The following is a 13,506-nucleotide window of genomic DNA, read 5'->3' on the forward strand; positions in this document are numbered from 1 at the left end:
ATAAGAATAAGTAAGTTAACTTAGGTAGAATTGTAGTTTTTTTTATATTAGCTCAGCCTGCCCATGAGAGACTGATGTTTTTCCAATTATTTAGATCCAACTTTACTTGTGTGAAGTGTTTTGTGATTGTGTTCGTATGATTCCTGGGTTTGTTTTGGTGTAGGGGAGTCTGAGGGCCATAGATGTTGTGATCCTAGGGGTGGGTCAGAGGTCCGTGGGCAGAAGGTGGACAAGCATTTCCAGTACTCTCACTGAAGGAGTTCTTCCTTTCCAGTCCACCTGGAAGTAAGGCTATTCCTGGGCCGGATGGGTCCTGGTGCTCCTGTGCACAGGGCTGACAGGCAGGGGGCCTCCACCAGGGCTGACGGTCAGGGGGCCTCCACCAGGGCTGACGGGCAGGGGGCCTCCACCAGGTGTTCTTCAGATTTCTGCTTACTATTTAACGGCAACAGGGCATGTATCATTTGCATCATCTTCATTCTTCTTGGCCTCTGTGTAGCCTCTGACACTGTGGGTCACTCTCTTCTCTCTGATGCCCCCTTCTCTCTTGGTCTTCCTCCTCCCTCTCTGACCTCTCCTTCTCTGTCTTCTTGGCTGGATCCTTCTCCGGGTCACACCATCTGACTATGTGTGTCCCTCAGGTTCTGTCTTGGGCCCTCTTCTCTTCTCCTATCTAACTTCACTGGGTGAGCTCATCAGCTCCCATGGGTTTAATGACCATCTCTGTGCTGATAATTCTAAAATCTGCCTTTCCTGCCCCAATCTCTCTGCTGACCTCTAATCTTGCTTCTCCAACTGCCTTTCAGACATCTCCAACTGGATGTCCAATAGATGTCTTAAACTCAATATTTCCAAAACTGAATTCATCTACTTTCCCCCTAAACCCCACCTCTGCCTACCTTCACTATCACTGTTTAAGGCACTACCATCCTCCCACTCCCTCCAGGCTCACAGCCTAGAAGTCATCCCAGGCTCCCCATACTCTCTCCCTCTTCCCCCGATCCCTGTCCAAGATGGCACCAAGGCCTATCTGTTTCATCTTCTCAGCCTCTCTCAGATACTTTCTTCCCCTAGATGCTGCCCCCCCTTACAGGCCTCATTGCTTCACCCCTGGACTATGGTAATAGCTGCTTGGGCAGGAGGGTAGGTCTGCCTGCCTCAAGCCTCCCTTCACTCCAGTTTGTTCTCCATTCAGCCACCAAAGTGATTTTCCTAAAGAACAAATCCCATCATTCCACCCTGCCTCCCCCAGTAAACTCCAGCAGCTCTCTATTACCTCCAGGAGCAAATATAAATGGTCTGTTTGGTATTTGAAGCCCTTCGTAACCCGGCCTCTCCCAAGAGACATTTTACCATTTGCTCCCTGACACGTACCCTGGGATTCAGTGACCCCAGTCTCGAGGCTGTTCCATGAACAAGACCCTCCATCTCTTGGCTGTGGGCCTTTCCTCTGGCCTCTCTTCTGCCTGGAATGTTCTCCCTCCTCCCCTCTGACCAATGACCTCCTGGGCTTCCTTTAAGTGTCAGTTAAAATCCCAGCTTCTGCAGGAAGCCTTGCCCAGACCCTCTTAATTTCAGTGCCGTCCCTCTGTTCATTATCCCCTGCTTGCCCTGTACAGAGCTTGTTGGTAGAGATGTGTTTGCATGTTGTCTCTCCCAGTACACTGTATCTATCTATCCTTGACCCTCTATCTATCTATCCTGGAGAGCAAGGACTGTCTTCTGCTCTTTTTGCATTGGTAGGCTTAGTACAGTGCCAGGCATACCGTAGGCACTTAATAAAGGCTTAGTGCCCGCCTGCCCAACTGGAGACAGAGGATTGTAGTCATCACCTGAGACAACCACCAGCCCACCAGAGGGCTGGGATGCATCTGCATCACTGAAGGTGTTGTCCACACTGTAAGTGTTGCTGGTGCAAGAGGGAGGGAACGTGGCTAGACTTCCGGCCATGAGGACCTGGGTTCACATCCTTTCTCAGACACTTGCAAGCTGTGTGATCCTGGGCAGTCCCCTTAACCTCTCTGTTCTTTACTTTCTCTTTCTGTAAAATGGCTTGATGGTCTCAGCATCCCTTGTGGCTTTAAAGCCCTGATTTTGATGTCCTGATGCTAAAGCAGTAAAGTAGCCTGAGCCCATTTCTCCTCCCTCCTTCCCTTTCCCATGGGAGGCGTGAATGAGGCAGCCACATCCTGGGAATGATGCAACTGAAGACCAGCTTTGGCTGATTTGGAGGGGAGGAAGCATGGTCAGAGGTGCTACTGAGAGGGAGAGACTGAAGGCTCCCAGCAGTGGAGCCAGACCAGCAGTCCGGGTGTTTGCCAGTGAAGGCCCAAGGCTCCAGGAGATGCCTGAGCAGGGGGCCCGACCGTGGCTCCTACAGCCATGGTAAAGGGGTCTCCAGTTCCTGACTGGACCCGAAGGCTTCTCCCGATGACATCATGCTGACCGGGCCCATTGTGAAGACATGCTCCTAGTAATGAACCCATTTACCGGCTGCCTTCCCAGTGAGTCAGTGGGTTTGGAAACGAGCTGCATTATGAATGCCCAGAAATCACTAATAATGCCGGGAATAGCAAGAGGACAGAGAGGGCCCAGCCCACCTGCCAATTACCGCAGCTGGAAGTCTGTCCAGAAGGAGCTGAGCCGCCGGCTGCCTTCAGGAGCGTAATTGGATTCCCCCAGTTCCTAGAAAATAACATATTTTTATTAACATAGAAAGAAAACAACGCCATTAAGGAGGGCCTAGTCGCACACCACTCCGAAAGCTGCTCGCTCTCAGCGACCTGGGCGCTCCCACCCCCACCCCTCACCAGTGTCTCCTTCCTTGTTCCTCCTCTTCTCCAGAATCAGACAGAAATGTGTTCACTTAACAACCTTGTCCCTTCTTAGCCTTCCAGGCTCCCCCTTTCCCCCTCCGGCACTTGCTGGTCTTCCTGACTGAAGATGCCCCGTCTCCCATCTCTGCACCTTTGTAACGGCTGTTCCTTTAGTTGGGAATGCGTTCCCTCTTCACTTCTTCTTGGATTGCCTGGTTTTCTTCGAGATAACTCAAATCCTGCCTTTCCTGGCCCCTTCAGCTGCTAGAGCTTTTCCTCCTAAGGCTAGCTTGCATTGACTCTGTATGAATCATGTATAGACCTATGTATCTCCATGTTGGATCCCCTTTAGAGCGTGAGCTTCTGGAGGACAGGACTTTCATCTTCACACCCCAAGCCCTGTACACAGTGCCTGGCATGTAGTAGGTCTTATATAAATACTTGTTGATTAATTGATCATTTGATTGACCATAGCAACTCTGGAAGATCATCTCCTGAGCCATAGAAGGGCTGCTATCAGTCAGTGGACAGGCGGTATCCATACTGTCCAATACACAGACCTTTGGGGTATGAAGGTGCATCAGTATGTATCCTAGTGACTCTCTTGTGTTCCCCAGACAAAATGTGCTCAGTACTGCTCTTCCCTCTTCTCGACTCCTGCCATCCCAACAGAGGAGTTGTCTGAGGGCTCCGGCCCAGCAGAATAGAATCGACTCAAGGGCAAAGGCTGTTTGTTTCCCTTTTGCCCCTGCTCCCCCACACCCCAGCCCCCAGTACAGGACCTGGCACTTAGTAGGTGCTCTGTGAATGGTTGATGGATTGAAGGAAATTGAAAGCAGAAGATGATGATGAGCCCAAGGCAGGCAGAGGCAGAGTAAGCTAATGCCAGGGGCAGGGGTGGGGGAGGAGGAGGGAGGGGGATTTTCTCCTCCTGAAACCTTCTGGAGGCTTCTTTTTCATTCAAACAGGCAGAGGAGCCTGGACAGTCTGAGCTTGTCTTTTTCTTTAAAAAGAGCATTTATTTTTATTTATTGTGTTAGATATTTTCCAATTACATTAAACATTTTTAATATTCCTTCTTAAATTTTGAATTCCAAATTCTTACCCTCCTTCCAGCCCCTTCCCCACCCATTAAGAAGGGAGGTAATAGGATTCCCATTAGACATGTGAAGTCATGCAAAACATATTTTCACATTAGCCACGTAGCAAAGAAGCAGGAAAAATAAATTGAAAAAATATGCTTCAATCTGCATTCAGAGTTCAGCAGCCTAAGCTTGTCTTGAAGATACATTCACTCTTCACAAGGTGGAGGTAGTCAGTAGGGAACCTGCTCTAAAGGAGCTCATTTAGCTAGACTGCCAGGAAGGAGGAACGTTGACTGACCCTGGAACGATAGGAACCTTTGGAACAAGATCTTAGCCTCTGTAACAGCCACACAAGAGAAGGAGGAGAAAAAGCCAAGTGTGATCTAATACCTCGTAAATATCTGCTGCTGCTAGCCTAAAGAATGTGTAACCCTGGTCCCAAAGCCCATTGGTATGGGACTCTCCCCTTACTGGTGGAGAGGAAGGTAAGAGGTGAGTTTCATTTGTCAGCCAGTCCCCATCTGGGGAATCTCAAGCTAGAGCCCTTCTTTGGGACAGTGTAGTGTTGACTTGGCTTCCAGCTCCAAGAGGCCAATCCAACTTCAGGTTGTTGAAGTAAAAGACTCTAGGAAGACATGAGGGGAACCATCATGGTTCTACCTCCAGCTTGCTGCTCTAGAGCCTTTGAGGAGTTTCCTCTTGAGTGAGACCCAGGACTCTCTCTTGGTTGCCTCTGAGCTCCCTCCTAAGTATAAAATTTATGATTCTGATAGCCAGCTATCATGCATCTATCCATCTATCTATTCATCTTTCTCCAGCTATCTATCTATCCATCCATATCTTATCAATGTCCTTATCTATCTTCTATCTACTGCTTTCTACCAACTATCTACCTCATCTATCTATTAATCTATTTATCATCTATCTACTTCTTTCTATATTGCTGACATCCATGTCTATAAATGAATATAGATAGAATGGGTGGATGGATAGGCAGAAAGACATTTCAATGGTAGAAATTCCCACACCTCTGAAATCAGGAATTTTTGAAGAAGTGCTAGAATGTTCTTCCTTCCCCTTTTGTCCCCAATAACATTTTCTTAGTTTCAAGACACTGACATTACACAAAGGGCTTCAGCAAACCAGCCCAGACCTGGATGCTCAGACATGCTGCTTAAAGATATGAACCTGGAGAGCGGCCCCAGGTAATGAGACCACCTGTTTAGCTGAGAAGGCCAGTGCTCGCCTCACTTGGTGATCTTTTTGAGTAACAGCCAATTAGACACTTTGTGTGCCAAAGTTTATGGATAAAAGCAAAGTTGATGAAAAAAAGAAAGAAAAAGAAGGAAGAGAAAGAGTGAAGAAGAAAAAAGTGTAAATGCAACTTATATAGCACATGGGCTATCAGGAAAATTTCTGCCTCAATAAAGCTCAAACAACCCCATAATATGTGTAAGACTTGTATTAGCTGGTCAGAGAACCCTTAACAGAGCCCTACAACCACAACAGTTGCACACACATTTATTAAAGGAGGGTAGCAAGGAATTACTTCTGGATGAGTCTGGATTACTTAGGCACAAGGCTACGAGGGCTTACTAAATCCCAGGTGTAGTAACACCTGTCCACAAAAAAGATAACGATCGGAGGTGCTTCCTGCTGGCCCATTTGCCCAGCGAAGGAAGCACCAGTCCGAGAAGTCACTTGCTTTTTATCCTCTGCTTATCCAGTAAGAAGAGAGAAGAGATCAGAGCTCCCAGAAGCTTCTTCTTACGTTGTTCCCAGTACATCCATCTTAGTCAGATCCTGATGACATTCCTTTGGGCTAGGGCCAGGCCTGCTCAGTCCATCCCACTTTGGAATAAAAGGCAATATCCTACCTTCCTATCCTACCTTATTTAAGGCTCTGCCATATCTGAAGGTGAATAAATATGTTTCTTTTTAAAGGATGAGTCAAGGGGTTTCTACCTTGTTTACAACAGAAAACTAGGAGGTAGTTTTCCTCCTCAATTCAGTCAGCATGACTTCTCCAGGACTACTCTGATTCTAATTGGAACTGAGTATAGGAGGAGAGAATTATGGTCCTGCCTGACCAAACTCTAAGCAACTAGAAGGCGGTTCTGTGTCATCCATGATTACAAAATCACCAAGGATTCTTGAGGAGGTGAGTGGAACAGTAAGAAGAGAAAGTGGGGGTCTGTAGTGTGTCAGGACTGACTGCTGGCGAGTTCAAGGAGGAGAGAACCTGAGATCGAGGCTGAGAGCTGGAGGCCGTCCACTCCAATCCATTCCTTTACTGAGGAGTAAACCGACTCTTAGGAGCAGAAACGCCTTGTGTTTGGTCCATTCAAACTTGAGTTTACTGTTTTAGTCAACTTTTCTGAAGCCCCAGAAGCAGGGTGCACTCGTTGGAGGAGCACCACACTTAGAGTTAGACACTTGAGTCTGAATTTCGACTCAGACACTTCTTAAATTTGCCATCCTGAGCGGTCAGTCCAACTGCCTGAGCCTGAGAAGAATAATACACGGTCTGACTCACAGGTTGTTGTGAGGAATGCTTTGTAAACCCTAGAATGCTCTGTAAATGAATATTATTATTATTATCAACATGCTGTGCCACCTCCCAAGGAACTTATAATTTAGCAGGAAAATGAAAACTGGCATCCAAGCAGAGAAGTGAAAAGTGCTCAGGAGTCTATAAAATTCGAGGAGGGACCTCTTTTCCCAGGGAGGGCCAGCGTAAGCCCAGCAGAGAAGGTGGCCCCTGAGATAGGAGGAGAGTCAGCAGACAGAGGGCCGAACCACAGGCATGGAGGCAGCAGCCAGGAGGCTGCTGTACATAGGCTTAGCATGGCACATACAATGGGAAGTGTCATAGTATTGGGTTTGAAAGGTGGTTAGAGCTGGCTTGTGAAAGGCCTCAGATGCCCATTTCCTGAGTTATTTGTAATGCTAGCTTGTTTTTTATCCAGCAGGCAAAGGAGTGGCCCGGATGGTTTTTGAACAAGGAAGTGTTATGACTAGACCTTTGCATATTTCAGCGGTCATGTGAAGAATGGAAGCTGAGAGGTCAATTAGGAGCCCATTACCATAGTTCTGGCCAAGAGTTAGTGAGGTTCACCACTGAGGTAGTAACAGTGAGCGTGGGGAAAGGAAACAGATACAAGAGAGGAATGCGATAGCTGGATCACGGTTGGCTGATAATCAGATGGGGGCCTGGGTGCGCTGAGGAATATGGCAGGTTCAAGGATGACTTCTGAGGCTTTCAGGTGGCTGAGACTATGATGGTGCCATCTCCAGAAATGGAAAAATGAGAGGAGGGATAGGTTTTAGAGAAAAGATGATTTGTTATGTGGCTTTGCTGCTGCCGCCACCGCCCCTGTGAGCAACTTCTCCCTCTCCCTCCCCAGCCCCAGCCCAATGAGTAGCTCAGAGGAGGTATCATGGATCTCCTGGTTCTGTGGGCTTCATGGCAATGAATCCTTCTGCGAGGTGGATGAAGACTATATCCAAGACAAATTCAACCTCACAGGGCTTAACAAACAGGTGCCCCACTATAGGCAGGCACTAGACATGAACCTTGACTTGGAACCTGATGAAGAGTTGGAGGACAACCCCAACCAGAGTGACCTGATTGAGCAGGCAGCCGAGATGCTGTATGGACTGATTCATGCCTGCTACATCCTCACAAACCGTGGCATCACCCAGATTTGGAAAAATACCAGCAGGGAGACTTTGGCTATTGTCCCCGTGCGTATTGTGAAAACCAGCCCATGTTACCCATTGGACTGTCAGACGCACCAGGTGAGGCCATGGTGAAGCTGTACTGCACCAAGTGTATGGATGTTTATACTCCCAAGTCATCCAGGCACCACCACACAGATGGTGCTTACTTTGGCACTGGCTTTCCCCACATGCTCTTCATGGTGCATCCTGAGTACAAGCCCAAACGGCCTGCCAACCAATTTGTGCCCGGGCTGTATGGCTTCAAGATCCACCCAATGGCCTATCAACTGCAGCTTCAGACAGTCAGCAATTTCAAGAACCGCGTCAAGACTATCCGCTGACTTGTCTCCTCCCCTGCCCCCCAACACCTCAGGCTATGACACCATCACCTCTCCCCCCAGTACACACACCCTTCCAGAACCCCTAATGATTTTTAGTTTAAATTAAGAAGAATTCATTATTGTGGTGGTACGGTGGGAGTATGAAATACAGTGAAGGAAAAGGTAAAAAAAAATAAAGATGGTTTGTTTCATTTTGTTTAAATTATATTAGAGATGTCGGTGAGACAGCTAGGTAGAGCTATTCAGTAGGGAGGTAGAGATGCGGATGTGGACATCAGAAGAAAGGATCTGTATATAAGAATTTAAGAACCATATTCATGTGGGTGACAATTGGAGTCATAAGTGTGAATGTGACAGCCATGATACAAAGGATATATAGAGAAGATGAAATAACTAATGACCTGTAGAGAAGTTGGCCAAGGACAGATCTCTCTCTCCTCTCTCTCTCTCTTTCTTTCTCTCTCTCTGTATGTGTGAATTCTTTATTGCCTGGAGGTCACAAGGAGGAGGTTGGGCCAGCTGAGGACACCAAGAAAGATCAACTAGACAAAGAGCCAGGAACAGGCAGCATCACGGAAGCCAAAAGAAAAGAGAATATCAAGGAGGGATTTGCCCAGTCCTGAAGAGAGGTCAATGAAGAGAATTGAGAATGTCCATTAGATTGGCAGTAAATTGTCATCATCATGACAGCTAGCATTTATATGGTGCTTACTATCTGCCAGGCACTTTGTTAAACACATTTGATCTTCACAGCAACCTTGGGAGATAGGTGGTATTGTTAGCCCATTTCACAGATGAGGAAACTGAGGCAAAAAACTTAAGTGACTTGCTTAGAGTCACATAGCTAGCGTCTGAGGTCATATCTGAACCCAATCTACCCCTGGCTCTCTATCTACCGTGCTGTCAGTGTAGCTGCCAGTGTAGCCAGATTAGAACAAGACAAGGAGTAAACAGGTACTAAAAAAGTAGGACCGTGGTGTGGAGAACTCTTGAAATTTGGCAGTGAAGGGGACGAGAGAGATAGGACAATGACTTCAGGGCCAACCAGGGCTAAGGAAAGAGGGTTTTTTTGGTGGCTTGTTTGCCGTCAGAAGGGAAGGGCCCAGCAGGAAAGGAGAGATTAAAAATGAGAGAGCACTGATTGACAGGACAAGCTGGGACCAAGGGACGGGAATGGGAGCAGAAGCAGCACTTGCAGCTATTGGCTTGGATGAAGGGAAGGCGCACCTCATCTTTGAAGGCTGGAGAGTGGGTGAGTGGTATGTGAGGCTGGAGACACTGAGGTGACAGAACAGAGGTCACAGTTACCTCCGTCCGATGAAGTGTGGGAGGTGAGGGAAGGGGCGTGGGGTGCAGCTGGGAGCTGGAGGAGAGATGAGAAAAGGGAATGTGGGGAATGTGATGGAGCTGAGCCCTGAAGAATGAAGAGAGGGCTTTCTGTGCAGCAGGAAGGTCCCCATGGTGTTAGAGAAGATCCCATCTCTGGTCAAGCCTGGGGCTTTACCAACCATGACAGAGCGATGCGGCTTTCCCCATCCAAGCTTGATGATTTCTGACCTCATTTCAATCCATCCTCAAGTGCAGGTGTTGTTTCTAACTCTACAGCCCTCCCCTCAACCCCCAGCAATTTTCTCACAGGTAAGTGATCTCAGCTTTCATCTGCCGTAATACTCTCAACTGAAGAGCTCAGTCTGACATGTTGCTTTCAAAATAAATCCTAATGATTTGCTCTGAAGTTGCTACTGGGCCTCTCTCTTTCCTCAGGGCCCGCAGGCTGACTGCAAAGATGTCTTCCAGAGCCATCCCTATAACTTGGACTTTAGGCACCAGAAGAAGTGACCCCAAGACACTTGCTGCCTGGCCTCTGAAGGCGCCCCTCCATCTCTTCCTGCTGTAGAGGTTTTGTCCTTTCTTCTCCTGGCATCTTGGGGGATGTTTAGTTTGGAAAAGAGAGGCTTGAGTGGAGAAGAGTGGTCACTATCTTCAAAGATTTAAAGAATTTTTAGGGAGAAGGGCTGTCAGACTTGATCTGCTTGGCCCCAGAGGGCAGGATTAAGGACAATAAAGGGGGACAAAATTTGATCATAAGCTGCAGTGAGGCCGACTTCAGAAAGGGAGCTTGTTCTAACAATGAGAACCCATTAGAAATGAAATGGGCTCCATAGCCAACTGTCCACTGCATATCTGTAAAACAGAGGCAGCTTGGCCATCCTGCTTGGTGCTGGTGGTTCGGCCACGCGAGAGAACTCCAGGCTTGGCAGCTGGGCACCCCAATTCAAGTCGAACTTCATCCTTGACCTTTCCCTAAACGCTGTGGCTCAGGGCAACCTGCCAAAGGGCGTGCAATGGCAGATAGCCCTGGATCTGCAGCAGAGTCTGGGCAGAGAAATCAGAAATAGGTAAGATGCCCTATTGAAAGGGGCATCTGCACCTTTGCTCTTACCAGCTCAACCTGCTGCACTCAGGGCATGGGGATGGTAGTTTTCAGAAACTCATTTACCTTCTGGCTTCCCAGGACTGCTGGTTCCAGGCTTTCTCATGCACCTGCAGAAAGCTGAGTCAGGCCACTGCCAGCCCATTGTCTCCTAGTCATCCAAGCCTACGAGAGTCTCCCCTTGGGGCTGAGCTTCCTGCAGACATTTGCACAGAAAAGTGTTTGGGATCCTAGAGTCTAAATTTGTTTTGTCATGACTGTAGCCCCTTCTGAGAGCTTTCTCACCATCCTTGCCCCTGAGGACAAGTGAGCATAAAGAAAATGCCATCCATCCCAACAAATATTAGGGACTCAAATCCTCCCCACTGAGGTGGCCATGAAAAAGTGCTGGATCTACGTGGGATTTGCCATAAAACCAGTGAAATGGAATTATTTTAAAATTAATTTTTAAACACATATTGTTTAAAGCCTCTGTTGGGAGCTCATTTGGTTGTAAAGCTTACTTATTGCCCTGTAGCTGAGATCCTCATGTCCATTAAAAATTTCCTGTTAAAATGCACGTTAAACTCTTCCTAGTGATAAGGATTCATCACAGAGTAGAGGAGATTAGAAATGCTGAACAAAAGAACAGGAAACTGCCTTGTGGGAGTCCAGATGACAGAGGCACTGGTCAGGCTGTAAGAGACCCTCCAGGCTCAGCTGGAGGCAGAGCACCGGGCTTTCAATTCCACCTCTGCCCTTCATGACATTGGGCAGCTCAAGTCACCTCCCTGGATCTCAATGTCCTCTGCCGTAAAATGAAGAGTGTGGACTCAACATCTTCTTAGGTCTTTTCCAGCTCTAACTCCATGGTCCTCTGGCCCTGAGTGCATCACATAGCATAGCTTCTCCCCTGATTGGAAGGACTCAGGCACACTTTGGGAGATTTCCCATGCTTTGGTTCATTGCGAAAATGAGAGATGAAAAGGAATACAAACACAGACCAAAGATTGTAAGTTCCTTGAAGGCAGGGCTGGGTCTACTGGTATTATTTATAATCTCAGGCCTTGGCACAGTACTTGGCACCTCTCTTTTCTGGCTGGTTCCCATGATTTTATTGATAGAGGGAATGACTGGAGAAGAAAGCTTTCCCATCAGCCCAGATTGGCACCTGTTCTGGACTTGCAAGCTTAGGGAGCTGCCAAAGCCTTGGGAGACTCGCTCAGCTGTGTCAGTGGTGGGACTTGAACCCATCTCTTATTTTTGTTGAAATCAATTGTTTTGAATCTTCATGATTCCCCCCAGTCTTCCTCTCCTCCTCCCAGACAATTATCCCATACAACAAATGGTATTTTTTAGAGAGCAATAAGAAGGGAGAAAATTCTGGACAATTACGTAAGGTGTATCAGAGCTGTGCATGTCATTTGCATGGTGTGTGTTAAGAGCCTTCTCCTTAAAGGATGTGCAGGGACCGAGGTGCAGCCAGAACTAAGCCCAGTCAGCTAAACGACAGCTCAGGGACCCAGCTCCCAGTGCTCCTGTGTGCTGGGAACAGAGCAGAAAGCCACTGTCTCATATCTCTGGGATCTTTCCTCATTCAGAACCTTCAAAGAGACCCTGGATTACAGAGATGTAAATTAGCCTGGTCCCAGTTTTGATGGGGAGGCATTTAGCTACCTTGTCAACAGCTGAGCACTTCTCATACTGGGAGCGTTTTTCCTTGTAGGTCTAGTTCCATAGAATGCACCCAAGCAAGAAGCACAGAAAGTGCCCCAGCATCTGCTTTTTTAAACTAGTGTAGTCGGAGAAGGAAAACAGAAGTCCCAGAGCCCTCCCCCAAGTCTCAAGAGGGCCAGGATGCAGCCCCTCTGTCTGCCCCTGTCCATCATGGCTGCCCAGAAGGAGAAGCCTAGGTCATCTGGGGCTGCCCAACCTTCTCCTTGCTAGCTAGGCGCTAAGCTCAGCTGTGTCTGGGGCTGCCCTTCCTCCCTAAGGTTAGAGACTGAGATAAAGGCCTTCTGGTCCTGCCCTGGTTATTGCTCTGACAATGAGAAGGAGACCTGTTAGACGCAGTGACAAATGCAGGGCTGCCTGTCTCCCTGAAGCCTTTGACAGCTGGCAAACTCATTGGCTTAAATGGAGATTATGGCAAAAAAGATTGAGTTTAAGCTTACATATGCCTTGACACTAGGAAACTGTTCCTCAAACCAGGAAAGCAGAGTGTTACATTCATTCATTCATTCACTCAGTGAGCCATCATTTCTTTGAACAAGCATTACTTATGCTAATTAAAGGTAACATCTAATTATATGGAACATTATTAATTGTGTTTATTATGCTAATAATTAATTAGTCCTGAGCCAGGTGCTAAAATAGAAAGAAAATAGTCCTTGACTTGAAGAGCTGATATTTTGGGGGTGGGGGGTGGGCTGGCTACGTGTGCCCAGAAATGGAATGCAACTGGTAGTGAGGAGTGGGGGAGGGCACTCCCGATGTGGGTCCCAGCCTTGCTTCTGCCACTAACTAATTGTTTAATCAAGGTAGGTCACTTCCTAACTGGCTGCTTCACAGAGATATGTCCCTCCCCTGCTCAGGGTTTATTTTTTCATCTATGGAATGAACACATGGGACTCGTTAGTCAGATCTGAAGGTCCCTTTCCATTCTCACATTTTGTGACCCATTAGTCTTGATCACATTAATGTATAAGTGAGGGCCATGACATCTGCTGCAGCTCCAGAACTTATGCTTTCCTTCACAGAATCTCAGGGTGTTCAAGAAAGAAGGGACCCCAAAGACCACCTGGTCCCACCCCGCCCTGAAAAAGAGTCCTTTGTACAATACACTGGATATATGACCTCCCAGCTCCTGCTCAAACACATCTCAGGTGGGGAAGCCCCCAACCCACTGGGACTGCCCCTTGGGAATCACACCCTATGAAGAGGGAAGGATCATGGGAACACAGGGCTAGAGCTGGCCTCAAGGCCCTGGAATCCATTCTCCCAAGGTCAACCTGTGGCGGCTGTGTCCGCCTCCCTCGGTGGCTGCTGCAGCAAGCAAGCAGCCCAGCTCTGAAATCTGTGCCATACCTGAGGCTCTAGCCTGTGGCTCCTAGTTGGTTCTGGGAAGT

At 47.8% G+C, this 13,506-nt stretch overlaps 1 pseudogene; it reads left to right on the plus strand.

Moving 5' to 3' along the window:
* Positions 1–7,318: 7,318 nt before the first annotated feature.
* On the plus strand, positions 7,319–7,965 carry LOC114023214 (annotated as a pseudogene).
* Positions 7,966–13,506: the final 5,541 nt, after the last annotated feature.

This window comes from Vombatus ursinus, unplaced genomic scaffold, assembly GCF_900497805.2.
Source record: "Vombatus ursinus unplaced genomic scaffold, bare-nosed wombat genome assembly UNPS02014817.1, whole genome shotgun sequence".
NCBI classification, from domain to species: domain Eukaryota; kingdom Metazoa; phylum Chordata; class Mammalia; order Diprotodontia; family Vombatidae; genus Vombatus; species Vombatus ursinus.